The sequence below is a fragment of the Ornithodoros turicata genome, chromosome 7 (assembly GCF_037126465.1).
Source record: "Ornithodoros turicata isolate Travis chromosome 7, ASM3712646v1, whole genome shotgun sequence".
Taxonomy (NCBI): Eukaryota; Metazoa; Arthropoda; class Arachnida; order Ixodida; family Argasidae; genus Ornithodoros; species Ornithodoros turicata.
In genome coordinates this window covers 58,580,077-58,601,871 of record NC_088207.1, presented here as the reverse complement: position 1 = coordinate 58,601,871, position 21,795 = coordinate 58,580,077, and the positions used below count along the sequence as shown (strand labels likewise).

General features: G+C 44.1%; 1 protein-coding gene across 2 annotated transcripts in view; it reads left to right on the top strand.

Annotated features, from left to right (window-relative positions):
• The window catches only part of LOC135401737 (ryanodine receptor-like), a 118,036-nt gene that overhangs the window by 487 nt on the left and 95,754 nt on the right, over positions 1–21,795 (top strand). The gene's annotated exons all lie outside the window — the stretch shown is intronic.

Here is a 21,795-nt window from a genome sequence, read left to right as displayed (position 1 = left end):
TGGGGGTCTGTGCGTTTATTTGGGGCAGGGAAGTTTGCCAGCACTACCATGGGTCTTCCACAGTTGGGGCTTTCTACGCTTCTGTGTACAAAAATGTTAAGGTGGATTGAAATTCGACTGCGTTTGTTACATAGAGTATGTCTGTTGTAATCTCCTTGGGTGTTTTAGCATGATGGGAGGCTTGTACATCTTTTCGCGATTGATCATGATCAGCTTTTGGGAATTTGTATTAGCGGGTCAGTTATGTATGTACTTTTACATTATGTATGTATATATGTTTACCCTAGAGGCGCGATAATTTCAGCTTGTTAACGATGACGCAGTAGACGTGAGTACGTGACAGTACCTTATGCGGTGCCTTCACTGCTGGGTTGCTTGGATGTGAACATGTGTGTAGAATTCCTGGACAACCTAATGAATGAATGTTTGGATGACTAATGCGTAAGTTTTGTGCCTGGAAAATTAAATTTGGAAGAAACATGGCATAAAATTAACTAGACAGCCGGAAAAAACGAGAAAATGGGATCTAGAATGCTTAAATGTAGAGTGCGAATTCAGTTGTTGAATGGGTATCGTGCTGAATGGGTACGTGTACATGTATTTCCACCGTTCAGAAGGAGGAGATTTTCACTGCGCAGTAAACTGTTTTAGTAATATCTTCGTGCTAGCGTCAGCTTGTGCACACTATGTTGCAGATCTGTTGTTCGTGCAAGTGCGTTTGGCACATTATTTAGGCGCAAAAATAATAGTGCACAAGCTTCACCACTTCACGAGATGTGTCTCACGCACCTTGATACGTATTGTCAATCAGTAAATTATGTTATATGAAATCATTCAAAGTGAGTCTTATTTGGCAGGGGCCGCCCTTCAAGTTAAGCTTCCCATCAACGTCATTCAGGAAAAAAACAACGGCATTTTATTATAAATTTTCCAAAGCCCGCGTTGCGATGCACATTCTGAAGCGACCACAGCACTATATTCCAGGGAACTGCCACGACGTGGTTTGAATTTAACGCACGCGGACAGCCTTTATTTGTGATGCCGTGTTCCAGCACAGACGAAAGCTCAACGCGACGTTTTATGTCTGCGTGGTCGAAGTTCTGTTCTTGGTTTCGATTTTCCCAACATAATTTTGCTCTGGCACTTGAATTTGTTACGAGCGAATGGCAGCAACGTAATACGTAACTCAAGGTAAGACGCGCAACCCACCTGATATAAATATTTCACAATTCAAGAGAAGATTCGTCAGTATCTTTTTGTTGACATAAGCAGTCTTTGATGAGCAATGGAGCTGAAACTCTATTGCGATTTATCTTTCTTGGCTGTAACGAGTACGTTATAGACGTTAATTATGTACTGATCGACTTACGAGTGAATGATTAAGATTCCTAACATTACGACCGCACCTGATTAATTTGGTTGTTTTTAATATTGTTTATTTTTTGTGTGGAAGATGAAGCGTGTCTTCTAGCGGACCATTCAGAGACTAAAGGGACGGTCTGGGTTTGAGATTAGGGTGTTTTGGCGGTAAGTTGGGAGATAAACAAGAAGGAACGGATGGCCTCTGTTTTCCGATGACATAAGCGTGGACGACACCACCTTGAAGGACGTCACGAATGTGTACGACCGAGATCGAGGGCTTCGATGCATGGCACAACAAGAACTACAAGCTGTTGACATTGATGCTACGGCAGCGAAAGCGCTGGTTATCAGATTTAAGTTTAAATTTGAATTTAATATTTTGCACGGTGATTTCGAGCGTCACAAAGTACGTGACAGTGTTTCTTTTTACCATTGCCTCGGGTCGTCTCTTCAACCTGAAGAGATGCAAGCGCCCAGGGCTTACAAAGATGCTGTATTTCTTCGGCAGTGTAAGAAATATCCACGAGAGACGTCGGGAGTAATGTCACAGTTTGCGACGTTACTGGCGTTCTTTCAGTATATATGTCGCCACGAATCACTGACCCTTTGAAACGAACCCTCGAGATTATATTTACTGCTGCTGAAACAAGAAAAACGCTCGCAGCCGATGGATGTGATTTCATCTGCATGACAGAGCTATTCAATATAAATAACAAGAGCAGCTGATTTGGGTTTAGGAGCTAAGTTACATGGAACTGGAACTGGTTACTTTTCTGCAAAAAGTATCTTGTGACTGTAACTAGCTACGGCTTTTGTTCAAAGTAACTGTAAAATGTAACTAAATAAGTTACTCAGGTATTGCGATGTTTCCACATGCCAAGTCCCCATGGGAAATCGTCTGTGTAACTATATATGCTTGGACAGTAAAAGTACCAAAAACAATTTCATAGTTACATTGATTCAGCTCTGTTTTCTTAAGATATAACTGTCAATTAACTAAGTTACCTTAAAGCGGTAACTGTAGCTGTAACTAATTACGTTTCAAAAAGAGTAACTAACTCTGTTACAGTTAATCTCCACAAATAGTAACAGAGTTAGTTACTCTTTTGGGGGGCGTGACTCACCCATGACTTAGGAGCAGCATGCACCAGTTGGTTTGCTTCCATGCACCAAATGAATTTGAGCAGTCACGCGTGATTGACGATTCTTCTAACGCTCTGCAATTGAAGCGAGCAGGTTGATAAATGGCTCTGCCGAATTCCCATTCGTTGCGCAATTATAGAAACCAAAATACTTCACATTTAATGTCGCTGTCATCCTGCAGAAATCGATTCAAGTTGCTGTATGTTGTACGGGCGTTCTAAAAGGAAAACTAGAATGATACAATGAGCAGTCATAAGGTAAGTTATTCAAAAAAATTACAGTTACAGTTAGCCCGCAAAAATAGTAAATGAGTTAGTTACTGCTACACTTACTGCATTAAAGTAACTGAGTTACCACACTTGAGTAACTTAAGTTACATTTTACAGTTACTTTAGATAAAAGTGGTAACTAGGTACAGTTAGAAGCCAGTTTAACTTAGTTACTTAGTAAGTTACTTTTGTAGAAAAGTAACTAGTTACTGCAAAAAGAAACTAGTTACAAAAACAAGTTACTTGTAACTTAGTTACTACCCAAGGCTGTGTATATACAATGGACCGGTGGTTTCTTCTTGAGATTGAGTCTTCTCTAGCAATCTACTACGAGAGAAATGTGTCCCTCCATGTTAATGCGTGTCTAGATTACCTACTGGCATAGGTTGGCATTTTCCTAAGAATTCATTCAACATCACATCATGATCGAATTTCCGCGCAGCCCATCGCATCACATCACCATCATAAACCCTCACATCACAACCCCTCATTGAACTTCACCTTCAAAACCCATCGCATTGTTAAAAAGGACGGAACACAAAAAGAGACGAGGACACGGCACTGAACTGCCAACCAAAAAAATTTCGCGAGACAAGGCCTTAAATACATTGGAACCCTCCCCCTTTATTTCCTCTCGTGTCAGACTTCCTGTTTACACCACTATCTCTTGCACACCCAGCCGCTACCATTAAGTGGCCGACATGAATGCTGATATTTTGGGGGAAAGATAAATCGAGGGGTTTTAGAACTATGAATCACCCACCAGCTTAAGTTTTAACCCTTTTCCATCGCCATTGACTTCAACTTCAAAGCCCATCACACTGATTTCAACTCCAAAACCCATCACATCACATCATAGCCCTTCATTCAACTTCAACATCGCCTCATAGCTCTTCATTCAGCCTCACATGATCCGATGGGGAGTGAGGTCTGTGAAGGCCATCATTAATGAAATCGCCGACCTATGCCTACTGGCAACACTTTTGGGTTTTAGTATGTACAACATTTGAATAAAAAGTGTTTTTTGCTCTCTGCAAAGTATGCGGGTAAATGTCGAACAACATTACCTTCCGTTTTCTTCCACGTATTGAAACGCAGCGCAAACGAAAAAGAGGGCGTCGCGTGCAGCTGTGTCGCTACTAAAGCCTTCGGTCGGTGGTAAAATGCATCCGACAGAAATGTCGCAGGAACGAGCAGACGGTGTCGCATTAGAGCATTATGACTGGAAACCGCGCACAGTCTTCAGCACAACAGGAAGTGATGTTGCTTGTAGGATACGTGACTATCGTACCTTCCGTGTTTACCCCACTGTGTGTATTTTGCGCCGAGTTAATTTTACGGGCCGTGCAGTTTCTCTCTAGCACGAAGAGTTCCACACAGTTTCATATATGATCAATGTGGACGCATTCACCTTCCAGAGGCCCTATCTTCAACTTGTCGTTATCCCATAACGGTGGTAGTGCGTGTGAAAGAACTCGCCGCTGTCGGCCTCACAGAGATGGGCAACGTCACGACTAACGCTCCTGGGGGAATGTGCGTCCTGGGCCGACTTCTAAGGGAACTGTGCCGACATACAGGGTATCCCAGAAAACGTGTCATTGAATTATAATTTAAAAAAAAATACGCCACCTAGAGTCATGCGGTCAACGGCATTTGTTCTTACTAGGTTTTTGCCACCTTGTGATGTGAATGTCATATAAAGTAAGTTTAATTATGTACATTTTTGCGAACTGAACTCGGAAATTTGCCACCAATATGAAGAGCGTGCCGAATTTACTTAAATTCGTGATAATTGACGGTGATATTCAGGAGCTATCCCATAGGAAAAAATAGGCGAACATCATGCTTTTCGGAGCACCCGAGCATAACGCGGGCGACTTTTTGAGCGCAATCGCTGTCAGTCCGACGAAAGGAGATTGAAAACCCAGCCCACAGCGTAGAAAAAGTGTCAGCTCCTGAATTTGAGACAGGGAAAGCATGATCCCAGCGGGAGCCGGACCCGATAAGCCATGCCTGTGTTATCTCTTTCTACGATAGCGGTGTGGGTTGGGTTTCCAACCATCCTTTCGTCGGACTGACAACGATTGCGCTGAAAAATCCGTCTCGCGCTATCCTCTGGAAGCTCCGTAGAGCATGATGTTCGGTTATTTTTTCCGATGGGATAGCTTCTCATATCCCTGTCAATTATCACTAATTTGGGTAAATTCGGCACGCCCTTCACTTTGGTGGGGCGAAAAAGTGACCTTTACTTTGCAAATTCCCGAGTTCAGTTCGCAAAAATTATTATAATTAAAATTACGTTGCATGACATTCAAATTAGGAGGTGGCAAAAACCTACCGTAGTTTGAACAAATCCCGTTGACCCCATGATTCCAGGTGGCGTAGTTTTTTATTATAATTCAATGACACATTTTCTGTGTCACCCTGTATGTCTGACAGCGTCTGAGGAAAACCCAGGAAAGACCCCAAAGCGCACAGCCGGCACCAGGATTCAAAATCCGAATACCTCACAGTCTCGATGTAACATGGCCACCACGCTACCTGCTCAGACACGCAAGCTGGTCTAACATAGCGCGCGTTAAATGTATCACTTCGGCCTGTGGGGGTGTCGAGGTAGCTTGTCGTTGTTGGCCGCACTCAAGTGGGCATCGTCACGACTATAGTGAGAGAGGAGAGTTGAGGACTTCAAAGTGATGCATAGGGCAGGATAACCGATACTGATGGGACGGAGGCACACTGTAGGTGACTAGAGTGGTCTTTCCGCTAGGCCCGTTTCTTGAAGAAAGCGCACGAGGCCTGTGATTCGCCACGAGCTCTTGCGCGAACCAATAGCAAAGCGGCTTTGGAGCGCGCGAACTTTAAATGTAATGACAACGATCGCTATGTGAAAGTTCAAGGTCGGGGACCGTTGAAAACCACCGGCTGACTTCCAGTTAGGTTTTGCCATTGGTTTTGTTGGTTAGTGTTTCTAAAGTATCCTTTGGTCTCCAGGTATAGAGCATCAAATGCTCGCGCGTATTTCTGATGCTTGGCCGCTAAGATGATTTCTTTCATCGCTCATATACACGTACCTATTGTTTTAATTGCTCCCAGCTGAATGCATGCATGCATGCTTCCGTCATGGGTGACTAGCAAAGCAGACAGGATCAATAGTAAAGTCCATAAATAAAACCGTTAAACCGAGAACCACGTAGAGGTAACATTATGCGGATTGTCTCTCTGTCGCTCGTCCGTGATCAGTTTTGTCGTTAGTAAAATATTGTAGCAATATGCGAATTTGTTTCGTGCTATCACTGGGACAGTCTTAGTGGAGGACGGACTTCTATATGCAAATACATGCTCCGGGTGTCCAGGCCCGAATGACAGCGTCAGTCGCAATTAGCAATACAGCCAACCCTCGTTTTATGAACATTCGATCTGTGAATTCCCTCGCTTTATAAACGCTTCGTTGTGAAACCAACTGTATTCTTCTAGCCATTTAAGACCTCGATTTATGAATTCCCTCGTTTTGTGAACGTTTTTTCGATAAACATTCGCGGTTCATAAATGGGTTTTGACTGTATATACGACGGTGCAATCGACATTACGCAGTTTGCAAATAGGGTACCCAACCGCTTTGGGTCGCCTAGAGAAATAAACGATCATATCGCTGCCCGGAAGCCACATTTTTTTTTGCAGTTAAAAAGTAAGGCAGATCTCAAACTTCTCGTCACACTGTTACGCATACACAAAAACTCCATGTCGAACTCTGATGCCAACAATTCCAGCCTTTTGGCCACAGAAAACGTTGCTGTTGTACAGCGCACTTTCCGGCAAAGCCGCAGTTTCTCCTGCCGCCGGAATCATCCTTTCTAATTTAAAACGCAGCTTGAGCCTGTTTCTGCGGGCCAACCTGAAAAGTGCTCGTCTGATACTGAGCCAACAAAGAGAGGAATCTTTCCTCCTCCAACGCTGTTTTGTGTCCTCGTTTAGTGGAGGAGAGGCTGAATGAGTCCTTCAATGATTCATGCTACGGCTTTGCACCCAGGATTACTGAGAGAGAGAGAGAGAAATCATGCTAAGGGTAGCTACTTCTTTTCGTGGCAGCGATATAGCCGCAAAGCTTATTTTGGCATTTCTTATGTTTACGGCGAGGCAGCAGTGGTCATGAGCGGTGTACAGACATGTCACATGGAGAGAGGACAGCAGAAAGGTGTTAGGAATAGGTGGTGGTGGTGGTGGTGGTGATAGGGCTTGCCGTTGTCGGCCTCACGTATGTGGGCAACGTCACGACTCACGCCCTGGGGGAATGTGCGTCCTGGGCCGACTTCTAAGGGAACTGTGCCGACATATGTCTGAAAGCGGAATAGGAGGGTTAAAGTCCTGGGCAGAATTCAGGACCAACTGCGCGCTCAGAAATGAACTTCACCGCGTAGCACGCTCCTAGCCAACCATCTCGGATGATATCGTTGTCTGGTCTGATTTGTTGAAAACGGAAGGTGTACGCCTTTTTTGTGACACTTACGCTGTTTATAATTGTCACAAAAAGCCGTACGCCGTACACTTTTAAAACAGAACTTCACCACATAGCACGCTCATAGCCAACCATCATTCCGTATGATATCATTCTGTGTATTGATTTGTTGAAAATGGGATGAGGCGCCTATCTGGGACACATTATCTTGATCCAGATAGGCGCCTCCCCCCTGTTTTGAATAAATCAGGACACAGAATTATATTATTCGGAATGATGGTTGGCTATGAGCGTGCTATGTGGTGAAGTTCTGTTTTAACAGTGTACATTTTTAAGAGCGTATGCCTAAAAATTGGCTGCATCTTCGTGCAATCTTGCAAGCATTTCCAGTCCTCAAAACTGAACTTAACCGCATAGCACGCTCTGCGCCAAACATTGCCAAGAATGATATGGTTACCGCTTCTGATTCGAAGAGAGAGGGGGACGTACGCCTTTTTGTATCAGTTTGGATATATGATAATTGACACAAAAAGGCGTACGCCTTCCTCTCTCCTCGAATCAGTGGCGATAACCCTATCATTCCTGGCAATGGTTGGCGCAGAGCCTGCTATGCGGTGAAGCTCAGTTTTTAGAGAGTAGCGTCCGATCCCGATCTTGTGGACCCTATATTCGTCGTTGGTGGACCTTATAGAACTCTCGCTTTAATACGTCTAGAAAGCTTACCTGAAAACTTAGGGAAATCCTTACACAGCACATGCATTAGTGGGATTCGACCCTGCTACCTCCCAGTCTTTTGTGTGACATTGGAACCACACTGGTTCACAACATCAATGAGCACAAATACATCCTGTACAACGTACGCTCTTATAAATGAACTTCACCGCATAGCACTCCACTGCCCAACCATCATTTGGAATGATATCGTTATCTGCCCTGATTTGTTGAAAACGGGAGGCGTACGCCTTTTCTGCGAGAATTGTGAACAGCATAAGTGTCACAAAAAAGGCGTACGCCTCCCGTTCTCAACAAAACAGGGCAGATAACGATATCATTCGAGACTATGGTTTGCTACACTCTAAAAACTGAACTTTTCCGCATAGCACGCTCTGCACCAACCACTGCCACGAATGATTGGGTTATCGTTTCTGATTCGAGGAGAGAGAGAGAGGCGTACGCCTTTCTGGGTCAATTATCATATGTTCAAATTGACACAAAAAGGCGTATGCCCCCCTCTGTCTTCGAATCAGAAGCGATACCCCTATCATGCGTGGCAATGGTTGGCGCAGAGCGTGCTATGCGGTGAAGTTCAGTCCTTTTTTTTTTTTTAGTGTAGGAGCGTGCTATAACGTGAAGTTCATTCAAGAGTGTATGTGATGATGCTCGGACTTGACTGCGATAAGCAATTATCTCGCATCGTATCGCACGTACTATCATGTATTATTAGTCACGCTATCTTCAGCGTCTGAAAAAAAAAAGAAGAAAACGTTGCGGCTGGAGGTTAGCAAAAATAGTGACATGAAAGTGCACGGCTCGAACGAGCTCGTTTACGAAATAAATCGAAAAAGTTTCTGATTCAGCTGCACATGCCCCGCTAAAAATGCAAAAAGGAGACTCGAAGCTACACTCTTAAAAATGAGCTTCACCTCATAGCACGCCCCTAGCCAACCATTATCTCGAATGATATCGTTATCTGCCCTGATTTGCTGAAAACGGGAGGCGTACGCCATTTTTGTGACACTTATGCTGTTCATAATTGTCACAGAAAAGGCGTACGCCCCGTGTTTTCAACAAATCAGGGCAGATAACGATATCATTCGAGATAATGGTTGGCTAGGAGCGTGCTATGCGGTGAAGTTCATTTTTAAGAGTGTAGATAACGTCTTGTGGTACATTTAGGATCGTGAAAATAAGTTTCGCATCTGGTTGCTTTTAATGGTGCCATTCGATCCTACTTCAAGAGTGGACTCTCGTTTCGTGTAACGACAGAATATTATAGTGGTAGAAGAACATGATAATGACTTCATCGACTTAGCAGTCCACCGTGATGACAAGGCCACGTTTTTGCTCAGCCATGAAATATTCACGCTCCTACTTAAGATGTACAGAAGTGTAGAGACGAAATATAAATGGCCTTTCCCGGGGTAATTCCCCAGGCGGAAACGTCGCGTTTGCTTCCAAGTTTTTCTATGTCGTAAGTTCTTTCGTTCCTATCTCTTTTTCTATTTCTTGCGGAGTGGTTCCGGGCAATGACATACTTTTATCTTTGCGACTATTTTGGTTTCATGAAAGAAATGTGTAGTGTCGGTGCTAACAAGAACATTCCGGATCAAAAATGCACGACAGATATTTTAATTTTACTGAATTAGAAGGAACTGAAAAGTCGGGAAATGTCCAAAGCAAGTCCAAAAACTGCGGAAGACGCTTAAACACGAGCGAACGTCCGTGTGACCCTGGGTGCATCTATCTCACTGACAAATTATACATGTATGGGTGTTGCTTCTGGTGTCGCCGCTCGGAGACAATTCAGGCCCACAACTGCAGCGATTATCGCATTGCGAACAAGCGATATTGGCACTTTTACAATCACCCCTATAATAATAATAAAATATCTAGAATAATACAATTTTATGATGGCTGGACACGTATGTACCGTACATTCGCACTTCTGTACCGACTCGATTCAACATCGCTTATATGTGATCATTCGAATTCTTTCGAAACGAATAGCAAGTACAAATTTTCCGCACTTGCACTTTTTTTTAAAAATTCAATGTTAGCATCACGAAACAACTGCCACCATAAGCTTCATACTGACACGGTCACACGGAAAGAGGACGGCAGCAGGTGTGGAGAACAGCGGAGTTGGTCCGCGTCCTGGGTAGACTTCGGGAGAAATTGCGCGCACGTCCGTCTGCCGGTGGAAGGATTCCAACTCACTACCTCCCAGCAGTGCTCAGCATAACCTTGGAATCTGCAACCGACGAGCGAATGATGCATACACACTGCCAGCCCGCAGATTTTTTTTTTAGTTCCGTCTTAGCGCCGCGAAGCAACTGTGACTATGGAAGACGATCATCCTATAACCACTATGCCACGCGAGGTAGCCGCTGGTTAGCCGCAATTCAAGTGAGCAAAACGAAACCACGGTACTCTTTCTGTGCTCCATCATGGTGTAACAAAAGTGTTAATCCTCAGCCTCCGTGCAACCAGTTGGCTTTTGTTCCTGATGATAAAATCGATATCACTCGGCAACGAACATATTTCTCTTTTCTCCGCGCCCCCTCTTGTGAAGACCAAAGAGTTCTCCACGTGAATCACGTCTAGTGTCTCTGTCTGCGAAGCATTGTTACAGTCAACGTCAAATACGCCTGTCTTTAGATACTCCGAGGTCGATGTAGAGGTGACAACCGCATTCTTTCTTTCCTGCCTCGTGAACGCGGCTTCCAGACGTCCGACAGCGTGAAGAAGTGAAAGGCAAACGTCACAGGAAGCATCTCAGGCGCGGTTAATGAGGCGTGACGGTGGATAACCGTGTTGGTATACACTCAAAGGAAAAAAAAGATAAGAGTAAAATGGAGAGCAATTGCAACTTCTATAGTTCCCTAGATTGCATTTAGATCCTATTTTAGTCCCCTGACTCGGAAATTTACCCCCCGGGACTGCAACTGAACTTCCCAAATGGTCTCCTGAATGCAACAGACTACGTAAAGATGTGCTCTTCGTGAATGTGGTGGAATAAAGGCTGTAGAACTTATCTAACCTAGCAATTTCCCACCCACACAGAGAGAAATAGTTAGCGGTTCTTTCTTGTGGACGGTTTAATTCACAGTATTTTCATTCATGCACGCGGATTATGTACCTGTGGGCTGTTAGAACAGAGCGTGAAATGTGATATTCATTTGGAACAACTTATTTAGTCCGCAGAAAAAAAAAAAAATGCTCTCTCTTTTTTCTTTTTTTTTCTTTCTTTCTTTGCGTGTACGTGGCTGTGCTGCGATGCACTGAAGACACCGAAGGCGTACGGGGTTCCTCCTTGCATCTTGAACGCGTTTCTCGTTTCCCGGCCTTCTTCAGTAACAAACAAAACTTAATTTGATGATGATGATGATGTTTGGCGTGTTCCATCGCCGCAGGCTATACTCTAACCAAATGCTCAAGTTGGTATGGTGAACCTCGCGATGTATTTGAAGTACATAGTGATATACTGCGTTAATAAAGTAATCCACCGAAAGAAAAGCCGTTTTAAAGCACATATATAAAGAGTTCGTAATGCTCTCTTTTACGAACATAGCCTACGAGGGGTAAAAAAATGTTATCTAGAGGTAGAGAGTCGTGGCCAAGTGGGTACAGTGCAAGGTTATGCAGGTTATAAGCTCTTCAGAGTAAGACGTGCTGGGCTTGAATCCATAGCACCGGTTTTGATGTCTGAAGATTTTTCCTGGGTTTTGCAGGACGAATGTCGGAACAGTTCTTCTCAAATTAGTCCTAGGAGACGCGCATTAATCCTGTTTTCACAACTGCTCTTCTCTCTCGATCTGTTCTTGTCTGTACGCCGGTCACAGCCACAGTTGCACGAAAGTGGATAAATTACTGAAAGCGCGATTTTGAGTAGCTGTTTTTTATGAGAAAAAATCACAATTTACTCGCTTCGTACGAGTAATGCCTCTCTAACAAGCATTGAAAACAGTCACAAAAAGCATCTAAGCACTGTCTGCGATTTACAGACGACGAACTTGTGCGCTGCAGTTTTAACGTGTACAACGTTTATGATCCTTTTGAATGTTCAGGTTCATGTTCGTACACACTAAGATGATCGTAGATGAGCACGAATAAACATGCCAACTCGGGAACAACATTGATCGAGAGATAAAAAAAATAACGGCACGGAGGAAGCTATCCATTTAATTAACGCCCCTAACTCGCTGCCTTCCTTCCAGCCCGGACTCATCCAGAGCACTAAGCCAAGAGCATTCTCGTGCTCTTCTGGGACCGGATCCCGTTTTGAGGTTGCCGATGCTCCTGCCTCAGATCACTCCAGGGGGTCGCGTGAACGAAGCCTCTAACTGGGGCCTCGATATAAGCTCTTCCTACAGTCATGATGTTGAACTAGACCGCGATGGAATATTATAACCGACTGGCATGGAAACGATATTGCGTCGTCCCGTCAGGGGTGTCACGTGTCAGGCGCAGGAAATGAATTTTCCCGATAGCATTCCGGTGTCTGTAGGCTGCGAGGGTAGCTGTAATGCAGGGGAAGTCCAAAGGAAGGCTATTTTCGTGATGTCCCTTTCGTCTGGCAGCTATTTTGGCTACGGCAACCGGCGCGTGGTTCGCCCCTCGCGTTCGTATACTTCGAATGCTCTGGAACATTTTACTGTCGCCCTACGGGCCATTGGGTTTTATTCGCGACAACAGATTGCCTTTCGTCGGGGTAAACGACGCATCCGTGATGGGCAGTTCGGAATGTGAAAGGCTGCTTGCGGAAAGGTGGTTCAGGTTCGGAATCACGGTTTCGGATTGGGCGGCTTCGTCTTCCCCGGAATATTCGAGTGCTCAGCTGCCGAGAAATATATTTGAGGGCATTATGAAAAGAAAGAGGGCATTGTGCGTCGTCAAGCGAAAGCGCCTTCACTTTTTGTTCCAATTCCCTCCGTTCAAATTAAAAATAAAAATATAGAAATGAAATTTAACGAAATTTCTAAGAAGCAAAGGAAGTAATCTTGTTTTCGTGAGCACTTGCGAAAGTCAGTGCGCATTTTTCGTTCCTTTATGAAATTCAGGATTGGTATTAGAATGTGTAATAAAAAGTAGAAGAAAGATCAGAAGTACATCGATCCCTCGTTCATTTATCATCACTTCTCCATTACTTCAGTATTATCTATATATCTTTATGTGGCAGTTTTACAAGTAATGCACATCTCTAAAACTACTACACACACGTACCTCACACGTGATCCCCTGTATTGCCTGTTCTCAGTATCGATGTTCATGTCTGAACCTCATTTTTGCTTTACTATGATAGTTCAATATGAGCCTGTTTTAAACCTGTCGGGTCGTTCATTGAATCTGTGGCGGCCCGTGGACGACGACGACGACGCGCCTCTGCTGCCTCGCGCTACGGCGCCTGGCAGCCAGTTCTACCGGCACCGTCGCACATCTGCCCGCTGGGACATTCCATCATCGCCGGTCAGGACTCGTGTGGAGGAAGACCATCGTCCTCTACATATCGAAGATATTCGGCTGCAGAAAATGCCCTTAGTAGTAGAAAATGTTCTAGCTTGACTTGTAACTATAGATTTGTTTCAGAATTTAAGTTCTAGTATGTCCTGTGCCTATACCTCCACATTTAAGTTATAGTATATCCAAAAACGACATGCATATTGCCTTTCGCTGCTAATGTATCCACATGATTATCCGAATCCCATGTTTTAATTGGTAATCAAACGAAATCAAAGACGAAAACATATAATCCTGAAGCTTGCGGCAGATTAATTAACGCTCAAATTAATATATTAATCAAATTCGCTGGAAGATTAAGCTCTTCATTCCAGGAACGATCCTACAAATAAGGCAATTAAGCAGTCCACGCGAGCTCCTGAGAGAGCATACATTAATGATCTAAAAATCGAGCTTATACCCTGAAGAACTTTAATGATATCTTCCCGTTTTTTTTCTTTGCTTTTTTTTTCCCACGAGATTCCAGGGCCAGTCGATTAATATGACGAAAGACGCTGCGTACGTTGCTCAAAAGCTTGTGTGTGCGGTTCCCCAATGAATCGAGAATTAAAAAAAAAAAACAGGAAGAAGTCTCATGAACGGCACAAAGTTGCCAGCGATCGTCGGCGTGTTTCGAAGTCTCGTCGGTCGCCATTTTTCTATGTCTTCTCCATCGCTCTTTTTGCGTGATGTTAGTGTGGTTCTAATTTTATTTCCACTGAAATAAACGAAAATAAATGAAATCTCTCAAGTCAACGTTATCTAGAACGGTGTACGAACAATTCCTTGCACCCCATTTTATTATGGTAATGACATTATTGAACGAGGCCGTGCTCCTTTTCCTATTTATTCTATTTTTCTCTTTTTATAGCCAAACGTCAGTTTTTGTATGTTTCCGGACAAAGCTGAGAGGCTCCACAACCTACGTTTTCCTCGACGTATATAATTAACGGAAAGGACGTTATTTGAAATACTGTACCGTAAACGTATTTATATTCGCAATGTATTCATTTTCACGAATTTCGCGATGACGATATAATCGCGAAAAATTACATTCGCGAATAAAGTGACACTGATCCTGACAGGACCTCGCCAGGACATTGAGAAGACCTCGCGAATCGCAAAATTAGATACTCGGGAATATGTTTGAATACGGACATTTTGGAGAGTCGCGAAAAATCGTCCACGCGAAGCAAAATACGTTTGCGGTCTAAAGTTCCCGACATATATGACAGCTAAACCAATCGAGGAGTTTAAATGTTCGTGACGTCATAGTCGGTGTGTCTGATTCTGTCTACATGTGCCTACAATCTTAAAATGAACTTTACCGCATAGCGCGCTCCTAGCCAGCTATCATCTCGAATGATATCGTTATCTGTCCCGATTTGTTGAAAACGGGAGGCGTACGCCCTTTCTGTGACAATTATGAGCAGCATAAGTGTCACAAAAAAGGCATACCCTCCCATTTTCAACAAATCAGGGCAGACAACGATATCATTCGAGATGATGGTTGGCTAGGAGAGTGCTCTGCGGTGAAGTTCATCTCTAAGGGAGTAATCCTGAAGCGTTCCTGGGTGAGTGACGTCAGGGTTTGAGTTGTGTGGTGATTTCGTACAGTGCTCGCAACTTGCAGCAACCAGTCCCCCGTTGCCGTGACCTCGCTCTACTAAGCGCTCGACTGGCGGCGAACGTCGCAATCAGTACCGGGTCTGACCCATGTTCTTTCGAGGGGTGGCAGGATGTTGACATGCTGTCGCTTGTTGTCAACACGTGTGGAAACAGACTCGACAAAAAACGAAATTTGCGGCGATCTTCGGGATGACATTGCAACGTGTCGGTTTTGCCACTTACCCCTTTCTTTGGGAGGCCATGTCCGCTGCAGCGTCCTGCCTGAGGGCCGCGAACAGCCCCATATGTCATCCTCCCTTTCTTTTGGGAGGATGACTTCCCTGCCTCCATTTCACCGTCTCATCCTACGTGTGTGTGAGTCGCAATGTCGTGACTTAGTAAAAAGCTTCATGCTCTGGACTTGACAAATTATCATTACCTCACATCAAACAGCGATTTATCGCGAACTTGCGCAATAATTTGGTGGCAAAATAGACACGTTGCAATGTCGTCCTGAAGATTTGTTTTTTGTTGTGTCTGTTTTCACACGTGTTGACAACAAGCGACAGCATGTCAACAACCTGCCGCCCCTCGAAAGAACATGGGTCAGACCCGGTACTGATTGCGATGTTCGCCGCAGGTCGAGCACTCATCGGAACGAGGTCTTGGCAACGGGAGATTAGTTGGAAGTTGCGAGCAGTGTACATGCTCAGATTCGTTTTCCATTGGAATTTCGCTGCTGCTGCCTGCTGGTCCCAGCAAGCAGAGAGTGGCTATGTTGAGTTGTTCTGTTATACTCAATTCATCGTTACCACGTGGACCAGATCCCCTCCAATCTCTCCCAGCGTCCAATCAAATGAGCATAAGCGCTTTACATCCGCGACACAGCGTGGTCGCGCTATCCGCGCACGACGAACGACAATACCGCATAAGTCAACAGGGAGTGTTCACGAACAGTTCCGAAAACACGATAAGCCAATCACTCTGTTTCTTTGAAATTTGGATTGGCTAAGGTTGGATTTGATAACTTACTTTATTGTACCGTTTTCGTAAAATTCTTCCGATGTAGTAAAACTCGCTAACGTTTCGAGACACCCATATTTCACGACAAGTGACACAGAACAGCGCCGACAAACTTATTCTTTTTACTTTTCCCCGGAATTTCTCTCCATGTACCGTGGCCTAGCGGCAAATGGACTTGACCTTGGACCTTCCAAATCTATTGTCTCATGTTTCTCCACTTCTGGATAAAGTGTTTCTTTCGAAAGGCGGGGAACATTCGCTCTCCGCGACTGCAGCAGATGCCACGTCTGGAGAATAACAACTGTGGATATATTTTATTTGGAGTTTGGCGGAACTCTCATCGCTGGTTTCGAAAGTGGGAATTTGTTTTTGCTGCGTACCGGATCTTTTGCTCTTCGAACACCGTTCTTGATGGCCTGCACTTCATTGATGTCCAGCCCTATTTCTAGTAACTAATTGGTAGCGAGGGGACCACATAGTCATAGACATAGTCATAGTCATGGACAGGTTCCTTACTATTCAATTAACAACGTCGATTTCTATTGTTTTCCTTTTCTATCGTTTCTTATTGTTCTCTTATATTTCATGGTTCAATGACGACTATGTATCCTCTTATTTCGATCGCGTAATGTCTTTCATCCGTTCAATTGAATGGAATCCAACCCAATGATGCTTTTACTTCACCATCACCTCACTCAATGCGAACTCACGTGACGGTACATCACACCTCGTAAACGCGCACATTCCAACACTGCAATGCAAACGTCTCCTGAAGAACAATATCTCCGACGCGCCTCCCGGACCCACTTAACCGGCAGGCACACGCGCAACCACTTCCCGTGTTTGCATTGCCACCTTTGTTCGATTATGTTATTACCCTTATACGTATCAGCCTTGATAGCTTTGTTCGCCAGTTTCCTCTTCCATTTGTGACGCGTGTACCACAAAGACTGATCAATAACGCTACGTCGATAAGTAGCCCGCGGAAAATGTGCCTTGACGCGGGACTCGTGCACCTATTCCGACCGTGACGAGGGAATTAGGGACCGCCTATTAGAACCCCAGAGAGGGGGCAACCGGAAGAACGTCACCGGGCATTATGGTGTAGAAGAGATTAATTCCCTAATGTAAGATACTAAATGTTGCGCCGCCAGACAGAGAGTCGCTTCGTGAGCTGCACTCTAATCCTCGCCGAACGTACCTGTTGGGCGCAGTTCATGTATCGAGTGAGGCAGAGGGCTTGCGTTGCAGTAAGCTTTAAGAGCTCCATTTTCGTGTATTGGGCTCACGCGCAGTAACATATTATCATCATCATCATCATCACTTCTCATCTTATACTGCCACTTTGTATAACACATTCACAACCTTGAAATGCGTACATCTGTAATCCGATTTACTCCACACACCGATCTGCATGTCACGCATACGCGATAGGTAACGTGCGACATTTCAAAGAACATCTCAGAGCAGACATCGACCTGCAGAACACTAAAAGTGACCTCCCATACAGATCGCAGACGACGTTTGTCGTTCCATCCGTTATATAACTTATATCCGAAAAATAACTTATTTCTTTCTCCCGTGTGGCGAGCTCGAGGGAAGAGATATCCTCTGGGATGGCGCCTTCTGCATTTATTTGATAGACATACCAAGAAGAGTTATCCCTTTTCAACGCGTTTGTAACAACCGCAGCTCTGTGGCTTCTGGACTCTTTTTTATCGTCTTTATCTATAGACTAGGGATCACTAGAGTGATCGCTTCTCTTTCCTTCTTCTTTATTTTCTGTTTTGTAACTGTGGTTTCGATGTTCTTTTGGAGAGTAGAATGATCGAGATGCTAGAATCGATGTGCACTTTTGCGTATTAAACTGCTGCGAAAGAGTACGACGACTTCTAGGAGGCTGAACAATAGAAACGACGCTATTGTATCGTGTGTTGAAGTCAACTCAGGGAACTACTTGTGGAAGTTGGCGCAAAAATTCTTACCCGGATCAGATTTCAATGACGTCAAATTACATCCTCGCGAAACCGAAACTTAATTCTATTGACCCTTCGAGTGACGTGGTTTATAACGCAAGATATTTTTTTCTTCTCTCATTTTTTCTTAACTCTTAAATTGCCATTAAATTGTTGGATGGCACCACGACAAAAGCCATCAATGCAGCACCTCACACACTTAAACGTCACAACAGTGTCATGAAGGATACGTTAAATCGTACGCGATACTCGAAAAAATTGCATTACACGAGTTTCTACATGATTACCCGTGATGTGGAAAAGGCGATACGTGTGACTGGAAGACGAGAAGAACATTGGCGAAACATGTGCACTGCATAGCACCACGTTTGCGATATTTTATCAGACGACAGTGAGATCCAATGCAGTGCCGGCGAAGACGATATTTCATGCAGCCCGTAAGTCTCTTACGCGGGAGGGGGGAGGCAGAATCGATTAATCGAGCTGTTCCCCGCTATTTATCATGTCGTGTCTCGATTTTGCTTCTAACGAGGTTAGTCGACGAAACGTAAGAGAAGTGGAGAACGATGGTGCGTCGTTGGAACGCGGATAACTTTTGATAACGGGGAGGATCAGCCTTGGAGTATTTGGAGACGCGCAGCCAGCATAGTCACCGTGCTTTCAGTGTGTGCTGTCACGCAGTGGGTCTGCGTTAACTATATGGGAAGAATTTTAGAAAATTAGGGAAATTCCTTAAATTCATGAGAGAACTGATGTTCTGAGGCTGGAACAACAGCTTCGCTTAGCTCAATTGGTAGAGCTCTGGACCGGTAAACCAGAAGATGTGGGTTCGAGTCCTACAGCTGGCTAACCTTTTCAGTGACTTTCATCTTTCTTCCTTAAATTCTTTTTTTAAGTTCAATAAATGGCTATATGTTCTAGGTCAAGTGGGGGTCTCACATCTCCATATTTTTAATTTTTCAATAAATTCAATTCAATTGATGTGGGCAACCTTATCGTCACACACGTCGCACTAGCAAGCTCCTCGAGCGTTGTCCTCATTAATTTTAACCGATGAAATTACTAATTACGAAAGATAGAGGTTCGGCGAGAAGACCTCATTTGCGCCTTTCAGGATGCTGGCGGCGTTGCTGCTTTCAGAAAAAAAGCTCATTGTCTAAACTCCATTGCACTTCAGTGCGAGAGAGAAAAGAGAGGGCCGCTATTCTAACATGAAGAAAGGGTCTGTTGAATATGCAGTTATAAAAAAAGTCAGAATCCTTGGGCTTCTGCCGAAAGCGCCATCGTTGGAGGTATTTTTTTCTCGAAACTTCTTGTGTCACGTGGCGTGTCACGTAGTGTGACGTGGCCTTGTAAAGCTACAGACGGACCTACACGGCGGTTGACCCTACAAAGCTGCCGTTTTAGAAAGTGGCAGACAACACACGCTTCAGTAACGGAATTAATATCAGTTCACCGGTACTTTCGTGCTGATATGACGTCAGTGTCCTCGTTTCCGCGTCAAGCGCCTCACAGGTTCCGATAGACAAGGTGCTTTGTGATCGTTGTGTGTTTAGAATTGGTTTCCCAGTCGCTTCTGAAGCAGTATGGGTGGCTGTTGGGCTGTTGTGAAGGGCTGGCTATTCCCTTCAGGACTACAACGCCAGATATTGGCACAGCGACGGTAATGCTGCGTACTTCTCCTACGTATGAACGCATAGAAGAATATGAAACCCACAACATCGAAAACGAATTTTTGACATTTTGAATGTAACACTTTTTAACTCGCTGATTACACACGTGACGCACGTTTGAGGTTTGCTTGTTGTAGCTGTTATACTCAGTGTTACATTACGTGCGCGCTTACCGTCAGTAAATTAGATTATGTACATACACAGAAAAACACAGTCTATTATATTCTGACAGTCGCGCTTTACCGCTTTCTAAAGATGTTTCTAGAGCCATGCACATCCACCTCCAGCACCCATAGCGCGCGTCGTCTGCGAGTTTAAACACGGAAGTCGACCCATTTCCCATGATTCTTAGAAAGTACCGGTCACGCATTGCATCGTACACCGCTTGTAGCTGCACAACGACACGTGCTCACCGCTTCCACTGCAACAGCTGGGTTGTCCATGAGTCTCTTCTTTCCAGAATAAAGAGACAGAGAGAGATTAAAAAAAGTACTTCTTACGCAGCATACTTCGAAAGGTTTTTCTGCAGCGTTCCTCACGAACGTCTTTGTATGCGCGACGGCATGCCGGTGGTTTTGACGTCATGGCCAAAGCCCTCGCTAAATCCTATCCTCCACCGCGAGCCCCAGTTTCCGAAGTTATCGTCATAGACGAAGCGCACGTTCGTAACGACTTCACGTCGCGGCAGTATTTCACGTTTCACTGCGCCGGGAAAAGGATTTTCGGCAAACCTTTTCCCGCTCTCTTATACAGATGGGTCGAAATACGGTGCTTACGGGTGCTCTTCTTTTAGACGAATGGTCCCCTAAATACAGGTTATGTGAAGCGCGGTACGCAATGGGAACTTGTACCACGTCTCGTCCTCTGCTTTGTGGTTTTGTCGTGAATGAGGATGAGACATCTTTTTCGGTTTTGGTTTTCCGTGCTTTCCGGCTTTGTTGTAGATATGTTATACTCTATTGGAAGCAAAATTGCACGTGCGTCCTATCGTTCGAGCGCGACAATAGTAAATTCTAATAGAGACAGACTACCCCCTAGGACATAGTCTAGGCAACCTCTATCTCTCGATGCTCGTTTAGAGATGCCGAGTTTCTTGAGGGCGGTCGACCCTTAAGAGTGCCAATAAGACAACGCTGCTAATAAACGTGTAATCTAACCGGCCTTCCCTTCCCCAGATATTTCCCTGTGAATTCCCTACACTCAAACGAAATCAAATAAAAGACTAAATTTCCCGTGTGCCCTTACCATTCCTCGCAATCTGAACAGCAATGTCGGAAAGGTGCCCCTATGTGCTACAAGTGGATCAGTTAAGGTGAGCATGTTCGGCTGCATTAAAGCTCTCAAGCAGGGATGGGCAGTATTTAAATACATTGTAATTAAAATACTATTTAAAATGTAAATACATGTATTTATATTTTGTATTTAAATACAGACTTGAAAAATGTATTTATAATTATATTTAAATACAAATTTTTGGGTATTTATTCTTGTAAATACTTTGTAAATACTCCTAAATACAGTATATACGTTGTCCTCCATTTGACCTTTCGGGAAGAAGAGAGAGTTTGGGGCGCAGTTACGCCGTGTTTGCGCTACCACGCGCATGCGACATAAAATTTTAGATGGCAAGTTTTTCACTGTTGAAAGCATTTGTTCATCGGCACTTGTGGAGATGCTCTTCTCCTTTGCGAATCTGATTGTACGGCCGAACAGAAGATGCCTAAGATGCAATATTCGAGAAACTTCTAATATTAAAATTGCCATGATAATCTAACAAATAAATGCTATTGTTCGTTGCTGATTTGTTGTTATGATCATCGTTACTTCTGTAATTCCAGATGACATTTTCCTCAGAGTATTTATGGTAGTATAGTTACGGTATTTAAATACTGTATTTATATTTTGTATTTAAATACTCATGTTGAAAAGTATTTATGCAGAGTATTTAAATACCTCTTTCAACAAAGTATTTTGTATTTATATCTAAATACTCAAAAAATGTGTTTATGCCCATCCCTGCTCTCAAGGCACCACTATTGCGTCTGTCTTATGACCTTTCAGTCTTATTGCCG